Genomic DNA, 12513 nt, shown 5'->3' with positions numbered 1-12513 from the left:
TGTATGGCTTGTCAATTAAAGTGACTTGAAGCAGAACCACCTGTGTAGCAGGCCCTGGTTGGCTTTTGGGTATGTGAGTGGGGAGAGGAAGGAATGTGTCCCAGTTTTCTGTTATTTAGTCACTAAGTCATGTCTGATTCTTTGCAACCCCATGGACCGTAGCATACCAGGTTTCCCTGTGCTTCTCTGTCTCCTGAAGTTTGTTCAAACTCGTCCATTGAATTGGCAATGCTATCCAACCATCTCATCCTGTTGCCCCCTTCTCCTCCTGCCCTCAATTTTTCCCAGCATCAGGTCTTTTCCAATGAGTTTGCTCTTCACATAAAATCACCTGTGACCATTTCATGTGTCCTGGGTTTCTTTGCGGCAGGCACTGGGTTCCATGAGTGAGAATTTTAAGGGAAACAGATGGAAGCCTTATCTTTAATAGGACTCAGCTTTGGAATTCATGTAATGTCATTTCTGTAGTCACTGGCTCACTCCACAGACCCCAACTCTAGGTGAGAGGAGTGTCACTGTCATGTGGTAGGAAGAGCATGTGAGATAGAAGTTGTGGTCATCTTTGGAAAATACCGTATTTTTATGATAGTGTGTATAGTTCAGTCTCTCAGTCCTGTCCAACTCTTTGGGACCCCATGGACTACAGCATGCCAGGCCTCCCTGTCCATCACCAACTCCTGGAGTTTACTGAAACTCATGTCCATTGAGTCGGTGATGCCATCCAACCATCTCATCCTCTGTCATCCCCTTCTGCCTTCAATCTTTCAGGGTCTTTTCAAATGAGTCAGTTTTTCACATCAGGTGGCCAAAGTATTGGAGCTTCAACATCATTGCTTCCAGTGAATATTCAAGACTGATTTCCTTTAGGATGGACTGGTTGGATCTCCTTGCAGTCCAAGGGACTCTCAAGAGTCTTCTCCAACACCGAGTCCAAAAGCATCAATTTTTCGGCGCTCACAGAGAAGGCAATGGCACCCGACTCCAGCACTCTTGCCTGGAAAATCCCATGGACGGAGGAGCCTGGTGGGCCGCAGTCCGTGGGGTCGCTAAGAGTCGGACATGACTGAGCGACTTCACTTTGACTTTTCACTTTCATGCATTGGAGAAGTAAATGGCAACCCACTCCAGTGTTCTTGCCTGGAGAATCCCAGGGACGGGAGCCTGGTGGGCTGCCGTCTGTGGGGTCGCATAGAGTCAGACACGACTGAAGCGACTTAGCAGCAGCAGCAGCTTTCTTTATAGTCCAACTCAAATCCATACATGACCACTGGAAAAACCACAGCCTTGAATAGACGGACCTTTGTTGGCAAAGTATTGTCTTTGCTTTTTAATATGCTGTCTAGGTTGGTCATAATCTTTTAATTTCATGACTGCAGTCACCATCTGCAATGATTTTGGAGCCCCCCAAAATAAAGTCTGTTTCAGTTTCCCCATCTGTTTGCCATGAAGTGATGGGACCAGATGCATGTTTTCTGAATGTTGACTTTTAAGCCAACTTTTTCACTCTCACTTTCATCAAGAGGCTCTTTAGTTCCTCTTTACTTTCTGCCATAAGGGTGGTGTTATCTGTATATCTGAGGTTATTGATATTTCTCCCAGCAATCTTGATTCCAGCTTGTGCTTTATCCAGCCCAGCGTTTCTCATGATGTACTCTGCATGTAATTTAAATAAGCAGGGTGACAACATACAGCCTTGACGTACTTTCCCAATTTGGAACCAGTCTGTTGTTCCACGTCCAGTTCTAACTGTTGCTTCTTTACCTGCATGCAGGTTTCTCAGGAGGCACGTCAGTTGGTCTGGTGTTCCCATCTCTTTAAGAATTTTCCACAGTTTGTTGTGATCCACACAGTCAAAGGCTTTGGCGTAGTCAATAAAGCAGAAGTAGATGTTTTTCTGGAACTCTCTTGCTTTTTTGATGGTCCAGCGGATGCTGGCAATTTGATCTCTGATTCCTCTGCCTTTTCTAAAACCAGCTTGAACATCTGGAAGTTCATGGTTCATGTACTGTTGAAGCCTGGCTTGGAGAATTTTGAGCATTACTGGTGTGTGAGATGAGTGCAATTGTGCGGTAGTTTGAGCATTCTTTGGCATTGCCTTTTCTTTGGGATTGGAGTAAAAACTGACCTTTTCCAGTCCTGTGGCCACTGCTGAGTTTTCCAAATTCAGTGTGTATATGTTACTCCCACAGAGAAGGCAATTGCACCCCACTCCAGTACTCTTGCCTGGAAAATTCCATGGATGGAGGAGCCTGGTGGGCTGCAGTCCATAGGGTCACTGGGAGTTGGACACAACTGAGCAACTTCACTTTAACTTTCATGCATTAGAGAAGGAAATGGCAACCCATTCCAGTGTTCTTGCCTGGATAATCCCAGGGACGGGGGAGCCTGGTGGGCTGCCGTCTATGGGGTCCCACAGAGTCGGACACGACTGAAGCGACTTAGCAGCAGCAGCATGTTACTCACAAATTCCTAATTTATCCTCCCCCAGCCCTTCCCATTTGGTAACCATAAGTTTGTTTTCTATCTATGGGCCTATTTCTGTTTTGTATGTAAATTCATTTGTATTACTTTTTAGATTCCACATACAAGCGATAATCATACTTGTCTTTGGCTTAGAATTATAATCTTTAGGTCCATCTATGTTGCTGCAAATGGCATCGTTCCTTTTGTATAACTAAGTAATACTCTGTTGTGTATATACACCACATCTTCATCCATTCATCTTTTGATAGTCCTTTACATTGCTTCCATTTCTTATCTATTGTAAATAGTGTTATGAAGATAGGGGTGCATGTATTTTTTCAAGATACAGTTTTCTCCAGATAAATACCCAGAAGTGGGATTGCTGGATCATATAGCAACTATAGTTTTTTTTTTTTTTTTTTTTTTAAGGAGCTTCCATACTGTTCTACATAGTGGCTGCATCAATCTACATTCCTACCAGTAATGTAGGAGTATTCCCTTTTCTCCACACCCTCTGCAGCATTTATTATTATTTTAATACTTTTTGATGATGACCATTGACTATGCCAAAGCCTTTGACTGTGTGGATCACAATAAACTGTGGAAAATTCTGAAAGAGATGGGAATACCAGACCAGCTGATCTGCCTCTTGAGAAATTTGTATGCAGGTCAGGAAGCAACAGTTAGAACTAGACATGGAACAACAGACTGGTTCCAAATAGGAAAAGGAGTTTGTCAAGGCTATATATTGTCACCCTGTTTATTTAACTTATATGCAGAATACATGATGAGAAACGCTGGACTGGAAGAAACACAAGCTGGAATCAAGATTGCTGGGATAAATATCAATAACCTCAGATATGCAGATGACACCACCCTTATGGCAGAAAGTGAAGAGGAACTCAAAAGCCTCTTGATGAAAGTGAAAGAGGAGAGTGAAAAAGTTGGCTTAAAGTTCAACATTCAGAAAATGAAGATCATGGCATCCAGTCCCATCACTTCATGGGAAATAGATGGGGAAACAGTGTCAGACTTTCTTTTTCTGGGCTCCAAAATCACTGCAGATGGTGACTGCAGCCATGAAATTAAAAGACACTTACTCCTTGGAAGGAAAGTTATGACCAACCTAGATAGCATATTCAAAAGCAGAGACATTACTTTGCCAACAAAGGTTCGTCTAGTCAAGGTTATTGTTTTTCCTGTGGTCATGTATGGATGTGAGAGTTGGACTGTGAAGAAGGCTGAGCGCTGAAGAATTGATGCCTTTGAACTGTGGTGTTGGAGAAGACTCTTGAGAGTCCCTCGGACTGCCAGGAGATCCAACCAGTCCATTCTGAAGGAGATCAGCCCTGGGATTTCTTTGGAAGGAATGATGCTGAAGCTGAAACTCCAGTACTTTGGCCACCTCATGCGAAGAGTTGACTCATTGGAAAAGACTCTGATGCTGGGAGGGATTGGGGGCAGGAGGAGAAGGGGATGACAGAGGATGAGATGGCTGGATGGCATCACTGACTCGATGGACATGAGTCTGAGTGAACTCCAGGAGTTGGTGATGGACAGGGAGGCCTGGCGTGCTGCGATTCATGGGATAGCAAAGAGTCGGACACGACTGAGCGACTGATCTGATCTGATTCTGACTGGTATGAAGTGATACTTTATGGTAGTTTTTATTTGCACTTCTCTAATAGTAATGTTGAGCATCTTTTCATGTGCTTATTGGCCATCTGTATGTGTTTGGAGAAACGTCTCTTTAGGTCTGTAGTTCATTTTTTGACTGGGTTGTTGGATTTCCTTTTTTTAACATTGAGCCCTACAGCTTTTCACTTAGATGCATTGCAGAAGGCAACCCACTCCAGTGTTCTTGCCTGGAGAATCCCAGAGACGGGGGAGCCTGGTGGGCTTCCATCTGTCGGGTCGCACAGAGTCTGACACGACTGAAGTGACTTAGCAGCAGCAGCAGCAGCAGCAGCAGCAGCAGTTTCTTAACCTAGATTCTTTCCATGCCATTCTCCCAGACAGTTTAGAGTGTTTTCACCAAAATTAAACATTATGACCACGGATGCATTAAAAGACTGATTTCTTAACCTAGAGTGTACTTTTATTAATGTGACCCAAGAGATAGTCACCCAAATTTCCTAGTTCCTAAACTGATATATTTGACTAGATCATCAGAGTGGTGTAAATGGATAAAAGCTGTCCTTTTCATCATCTAGCCAGTGGGTGCAATACTATCTATCTCTTAAGACTGCTGTGAGGGTGAAAAACTGCCAATAAAAGGTAACTTTTATCATCATTAGTCATTTGGAAGATCACAGTTGCTTTGAGCAATACCACTCTACTTCTCTGGACTTCCCTGGTAGCTCAGCTGGTAAGAATCCAGAAGACACGGTTTTGATTCCTGGGTTGGGAATGGAGAATGGAGTGTGGCTACCCACTCCAGTATTCTTGGGCTCCTCTGGTGGCTCAGATGGTAAAATAAATCTGCCTGCATGCAGGAGACCTGGGTTTGATCCCTGGGTTGGGAAGATCCCTTGCCATCCCTTGGGCATGGCAACCAACTCCAGTGTCCTTGCCTGGATAATTCCCATGGACACAGAAGCCTGCTGGGATAAAGTCCATGGAGTCACAAAGAGTTGGACACAACTGAGTGACTAAGCGCAGCACACTGTACTTCTGGATTATTCTAAACATTACCTGATTTTTTAATATGATTCCATTTATATGGAATATCCAGAATAGGCAAATCCATAGACAAAATTGACTGATTTTTTAAAAATTACCTTTGGCTGTTCTGGGTCTTTGAGTTCCAGAAAAACATCTGCGTTATTGACTATGCCAAAGCCTTTTACGTATGGATCACAACATACTGTGGAAAATTCTTAAAGAGATAGGAATACAAGACCACCTGGCCTGTCTCCTGAGAAATCTGTATGCAGGTCAGGAAGCAACAGTTAGAACCCAGCATGGAATAATGGACTGGTTCCAAATTGGGAAAGGAGTATGTCAGGGCTGTATATTGTCACCCTGCTTATTTAACTTTCACAGAATACATCATACGAAATGCCAGGCGGGATGAAGCACAAGCTGGAATCAAGACTGCTGGGAGAAATATCAATAACCTCAGATATGCAGATACCACCACCCTTATGGCAGAAAGCAAAGAGAAACTAAAGAGCCTCTTGATGAAAGAGGAGAGTGAAAAAGCTGGCTTAAAACTCAACATTCAGAAAATTAAGATCATGGCATCTGGTCCCATCACTTCATGGCAAATAGATGGGGCAACAATGGAAACAGTGACGACTATTTTTTTGGGCTCCAAAATCACTGCAGATGGTGACTACAGTCATGAAATTAAAAGACGCTTGCTCCTTGGAAGAAAATCTATAGCCAACCTAGACAGCATATGAAGCAGAGACATTACTTGCTACCAAAGGTTCATTTAGTCAAAGTTATGGTTTTTCCAGTAGTCATGTATGGATGTGAGAGTTGGACTATAAAGAAAGCTGAGTGCCCAAGAATTGATGCTTTTGAACTGTGGTGTTGGAGAAGACTCTTGAGAGTCCCTTGGACTGCAAGGAGATCAAACCAGTCTATGGTTAAGGAAATCAGTCCTGAATATTCATTGGAAGGACTGATGTTGAAGCTGAAGCTCCAATACTTTGGCCATCTGATGCTGGGAAAGATTGAAGGCAGAAGGGGATGACAGAGGATGAGATGGTTGGATGGCATCACCGACTTGATGGATATGAGTTTGAGCAAGCTCTGGGAGTTGGTGATGGACAGGGAAGTTTGGTGTGCTGCAGTCCATGGGGTCACAGAGTTGGACAAGACTAAGCCACTGAACTGAGTCTTCATTGCTTTTTTGTTGTTGTTTGAGTTTTCTCTGGTGTTGAGCAGGGGCTACTCTTAATTGAGGTGTGTGGACTTCTCAATGCAGTGGCTTCTCTTGTTGCAGAGCACAGGCTCTAGGCACGTGGACTTCAGTAGTTCCAGCTCACAGGCTCAGTAGTTGCAGCTCTTGGGCTCTAGAGCAAGGGCTCAGTGGTTGTGGTGCAAGGGCTTAGTTGCTGCATGACATATGGAAGCTTCTCAGATCAGGGACTGAACCCATGTCTCCTGCGTTGGTAGGTGGATTCTTACCACTGCACCACATGGGTAAGTCCGAAAGTTGACTGATGCTTGCCAGAGACTGGTGAAGGGGGACTAGGGAGTGATCTTTAATTCAGGTTTTCTTAGATGGGGTAATGAAAATGTTCTGGAAGCAGATAGTGAATGGTAGTTTTGTGACCTTGCAAATGAATATACTAGAAACCACTGAACTGTACATTTTAAAAGGGTAAACTATGTTGTAAAAAAAACACAAAAACATGTATATATATGTACATATATATATATGTATATATAAAATGGCAGAAAACAAGAGTGACAGCCAAGGGTCAGAGTCCTGCTGTTACTATGCACCATTCCCAGCCTTACCTATGCTTGAGCACAGCCAAGGGATCCTCTGCCCTCACTCTCACTGACCTGCCATGAGAACTGATTTTTATTTTATTTTTAAACTTTACAATATTGTATTAGTTTTGCCAAATATCGAAATGAATCCGCCACAGGTATACCCGCGTTCCCCATCCTGAACCCTCCTCCCTCCTCCCTCCCCTCCCCTCCCTCTGGGTCGTCCCAGTGCACCAGCCCCAAGCATCCAGTATCGTGCATCGAACCTGGACTGGCATCTCGTTTCATACATGATATTATACATGTTTCAATGCTATTCTCCCAAATCTCCCCACCCTCTCCCTCTCCCACAGAGTCCATAAGACTGATCTATACATCGGTGTCTCTTTTGCTGTCTCGTACACAGGGTTATTGTTACCATCTTTCTAAATTCCATATATATGCGTTAGTATACTGTATTGGTATTTTTCTTTCTGGCTTACTTCACTCTGTATAATAGGTTCCAGTTTCATCCATCTCATTACAACTGATTCAAATGTATTCTTTTTAATGGCTGAGTAATACTCCATTGTGTATATGTACCACCACTTGCTTATCCATTCATCTGCTGATGGGCATCTAGGTTGCTTCCATGTCCTGGCTATTATAAACATTGCTGCGATGAACATATTAGAAATAAAAGCAAAAATAAACAAATGGGACCTAATTAAACTTAAAAGAACTGATGTTTTTAAACATAAATTATATTTTAGGAAGATCTCTTTTAAGTTGTACTGCATTGTTTTTTTTTAACAGATAAACCTTTATTTTGGAATAAGTTTAGATTTATAGAAAAGTTGCAAAGATAAGTAAAATCTCCCATATACCCCTTACCTATTTTGTTTCTCCTTATGTTATCATCCTGCATTACCATAAAACATTTATCAAAATTAAGAAGCCAACGTTAGTCTCTAGACTTTATTCAGACTTTGCCAGTTTTTTTTTTCAAATGGCCTTTTTACCTGTCTCAGGACACAACCCAAGACACCACTGTGTGATTAACTTTAAAAACTCAAATGTTGGGAGTTTACATTTACATCTCTGCTATACTTTATCATTTTGTTGAGATAATTTTGCATTTGGAGCCACATTAAATAAAAATGTGGGCTTTGTCATTTATACATCTTGTATTTTGTGTTTCTGTAGTTTTACTTTAATTATTGTTAAGTACTAAGCAAACCAGGTCCAAAAACAGGGAACTTGGTATTACAGTAGAGAACTGTTGTTTGACTTTGGTCTCACCAATTGCAAATTCACCTAATAATACAATAACCTGTGCCATACTTTACCATTTTAATCACAGGGTTACCATAGTGAAAATTTTATCAAATGTTTGGTTAAAGAAAAGTGAAGTAGGTGAAAGCTTTAAACTGACTTGGTCTTTTTGGGCAGACCAAAAAAAAAAAAGAAAAAAATCTGCAGAATTTACAGTTTCTATTTTAACCAGTCACACTTTCCCTAAAAGAGTTCAGGTAGTTTTGGGTTTTTGTCAAAGTTAACAACATATGCAGTCTGGATATTGCCTTTAACACTGTCTCTCTTGATACATTGTATAAAATGTAGGTTATTGCTTGCATAAAGCCAAATCAATTTTAAAACGGACAGAATCAAAAGTAGGTAGTTTATTTTAACTGGCAGCAAAAACCAAGCCAAGAGAGTGTGCTATGATCATGCACGTGTGGTTAAACAACGGATGGCTAATATAAAAAACAACAACTAAAAACCCGAAAATATTCCACTTGGTTGAGTTTTCAGTAAAATCATGTGGTTGAGAGAATACCCTAGTTGGTGTTGCACTAACTGTAGGGCTGCCACATAAGGAGTTTGAGTTCCAGTGCTGTCTGGAGGAAGCCAAGGTGGGGATGTGGTCTTCTCAGCCTGCTGGTGAAGCCATCTGCAAAATTTTCTGAGACTTGGGTTGTAACCTTTCAGGTGTAAGGATTGCAGCTATGCCATTGCAACAAAGGAAGGACCTGATCTAGACTTGACCTGTAGCCCCTCTCTTTTAACTATTGTCATACCTTCCTGACTGACCCTTTGAACTTCTCTGTTTAGCCTCCTACAGGATTCTGTGTAGAAACTGGCAACTCAGTAAATGTCTGAGAATTGAGGTGGTTTTTATTCAGTCATTGCTATTGCTATTGCTAAGTCACTTTAGTCGTGTCCGACTCTGTGTGACCCCATAGACGGCAGCCCACCAGGCTCCCCCGTCCCTGGGATTCTCCAGGCAAGAACACTGGAGTGGGTTACCATTTCCTTCTCCAATGCATGAAAGTGAAAAGTGAAAGTGAAGTCGCTCAGTCCTGTCCGACCCTCAGCGACCCCATGGACTGCAGCCTACCAGGCTCCTCCATCCATGGGATTTTCCAGGCAAGAGTACTGGAGTGGGGTGCCATTGCCTTCTCCTATTCAGTCATGGTTGGGTATAAAAAACATTTTCCCAAACTAACTCTTTGAGTCTAGGGGATGCATCTCTTGGAACTCAATTTCTCATATTTTATGTAACTGCTTGTAAGTTTTTTTCTTCAAAGCTCTGATACCTGTCTCTGCAGTTTGTTAAATTGCCCCCCTTGAGGTTTTTCTGTATAAAATTGGAAATAAGATCAGTCAAGTTTCATTGTTTGAAACACCACATGCTTGCACACACAAACATAATCTGATCTTGTATTAAATACAGTAGAGTCTAGAAATGTTTCGTTTTAAATTTATGCAGTGTGTTTTTATGTATATTTATGCATTTAAAAATTTCAATTTCCCATGTATTCAAAGGGTATAGACTGGACTTCCCTGGTGATCAAGTGGTTAGTAATCTGCCGTGCAATGCAGGGGACACGGGTTCTATCCTTGGTCCAGGAAGATTACACGTGCTGCCTGCGAGCTACAACTACTGAAGGTCCTAGGGCCTGAGCTCTGCAGCAAGAGAAGCCACTGCAATGAGAGGCTTGCACACCCAAACTAGAAAAAGCCTGCATGCAGCAATGAAGACCCAGTGTAGCCAAAAATAAATTTTTGAAAATGTATAAAAGGGTACAGACTAACTGTAAAAGAGAATTAAAAGAAAAACCAACGTAAGACTAAAAATGAATTAATCAGGAGGCAGTGGATTTTAAAAAATAGTCTAGCAAACACTTAAAAAAAGCACAACTCCATAAATGCATAGTATGAAATGGTCTGTAAAGAGTGAGTGTGGGAACTGAAGGGTAAGCCAAAACAGACTTCTACCCTATATTGTTTAACAAGGAGGAAGAAACACTTTATCCAGTGGAGGACCTTTCCTGGGAGGAAAAAACCTACTTGAAAGTGACAGGCATTGTGAAGTTAGAATATCTGAGATTCATGCTCAATAGCAACTTGGAATTACATTTAAATCACATCACTTAATCAGGTACAGCATACGGAGAGACCAATGTCTTGTTTTTAAAAGCTTTTTAGAAAAATTTGAGGAATGTATGTGTGTGTGTGCTCAGTCATGTCCAACTTTTGTGATCCCATGCACCATAGCCCACCATCCTCCTCTGTTCGTGGAACTTTCCAGGCAAGAATACTGGAGCAGGTTGCCATTTCCTACATGGAACAAATATGCCTCTTAAAATTTATGAAATACAATTTGTATATAAATTACTGAAACAAAAGTATTAGAACACTTGCTGCATATGACAAAAAACTAATTTCATGATCTGATAATGAACTGCAGACAGCAGTTATAAAAATGTCGATTTAGCTCAGTGACAGTCAAAAATGAGGTTTCTAGATTAAAACAGTTGCATTTATTTCTTTATGGCATAAAAACATAGGACCTCAGGGCTTCCCAGGTGGCTCAGTGGTAAAGAATCCGCCTGCCAATGCGGGACACAGGTTCGATCCCTGGTCTGGGAAGATTCCACATGCAGCGGAGCAAATAAGCTGATGCGCCACAACTAGTGAGCTTATGCTCTTGAGCCCAGGAACCACAACTACCGAGCCCACGCACCACACCTGCCAAAGCCTATGCACCTGGAGCCTGTGCTCCACAACAAGAGAAACCACCGCAGTAAGAAGCCCGAGCACCCGACTAGACAGTAGCTCTCACTCCCTGCAACCAGAGAAAAGCCAGCGTAGTAATGACCCAGCACAGCCAAAACATAAGTAGGTCAAGAGGCACAGGATCTCAACCTATATATATTTGTCCACAGGCATCAAGTATATCCAAAAAAGTGTACAATTTGAAAGAAAAAAAAAATGTGGCCTTGCCCACAAATTACCATAGCCCACCTCTGACTGCAAGCTGGAACAGCTTTTAGACTTGAATTTCTCTAACAACGTGAGCTCACTTTTCTGCACAACTGAACTGCTCTAGTACTTCCTTCAACAGTACAAATTATTTGTCATCTAGGTTCCTGAGCCATCACACATTATAAAGTTATAGCTTTGTTTCTGCCACAAGCTACTGAGTGGATATTTATTTATGAAGGAAAGTCAGTGATTCTCACAGTTGGCTGAGCATCAGAAACACAGATGTGTTAGGAAGGAAGTTAGACATGAGCCACAAGGGGAGGCTTGGCTGAAAGGGAGGCAGGCTGATCTCTAAGCTCCAGCCCAGATGCACCCAGGAGAGCTGACATACGCTATAAACCACAGAGACTTTTCAACTGGTGCACATGCGCCCTCGGCACACAGTGGATACAAAATAACCACAGGGGCTTTTCCAAGGAACTTTAGGCAGTTAGGAGCCCAGTAAGGATTTAGGAATATTCTACATCTAATTCTAACACACTAAATTATTGGAAGACATATGTGAAGACATAACACAGCCTGCTGTTATATAACTTAAAATTATCAACTGGCCTTAAGCATATGCTCATTTGCATTCCCTTTCATTGATTGGTGGTGGGTATAAGCCCTACTTTGCACACACCATAACCAAAAGGAGGAGACTGGAAGTACAAAAAGGGGAAGCCAAGTGGGATCACGTTGAAGAATGAGGAAGACTCCTTTAGGATCAGCCTGCTCCCATGTCTTGGGAATGTCTGTTTAATAAAAGATCTGTCTGCTTGAGCTGAACTGAGCTATAACTTGTCTGTTGTTTTTTATACTCTTTAACGACAGCTCTAAATTTTTGTTTTAACAAGACAGGAACTCAGGAAGAGAGAGAAACTGACCTGCCAGATGCCAAGACATTTCCAGGGAAACTAAATTAGAATTGCGTGTGATAAAGTTGGCTGTCTACAAGCTAGTATTGAAAATTCCGATGTCTAACTAGATCAACTGTAAAGAACCTGAAGTGCAGGAGACCCTGGTTTGACTCCTGGGTCAGGAAGATCTGCAGGAGAAGGGATAGGCTACCCATTCTAGTATTCTTGGGCTTCCCTGCTCACTCAGCTGGTAAAGAATCTGCCTGCAGTGTGGCAAAGCTGGGTCCAATCCTTGGGTTGCGAAGATCCCCTGGAGAACAAAATGGCTACCCACTCCACTATTCTGGCCTGTACAATTCCATGAACTGTATAGTCCATGGGGTTGCAAAGAGTCGGATGTGACTTTCACATTTTTCAACTAGGTTTTGGGGCTTCCTAAGTGGCACTA

Source organism: Bos indicus x Bos taurus, chromosome 9 (genome assembly GCF_003369695.1).
Source record: "Bos indicus x Bos taurus breed Angus x Brahman F1 hybrid chromosome 9, Bos_hybrid_MaternalHap_v2.0, whole genome shotgun sequence".
Lineage (NCBI taxonomy): Eukaryota > Metazoa > Chordata > Mammalia > Artiodactyla > Bovidae > Bos > Bos indicus x Bos taurus.
The sequence above is the reverse complement of the archived record's forward strand: the minus strand, read 5'-3'. Positions refer to the sequence as shown.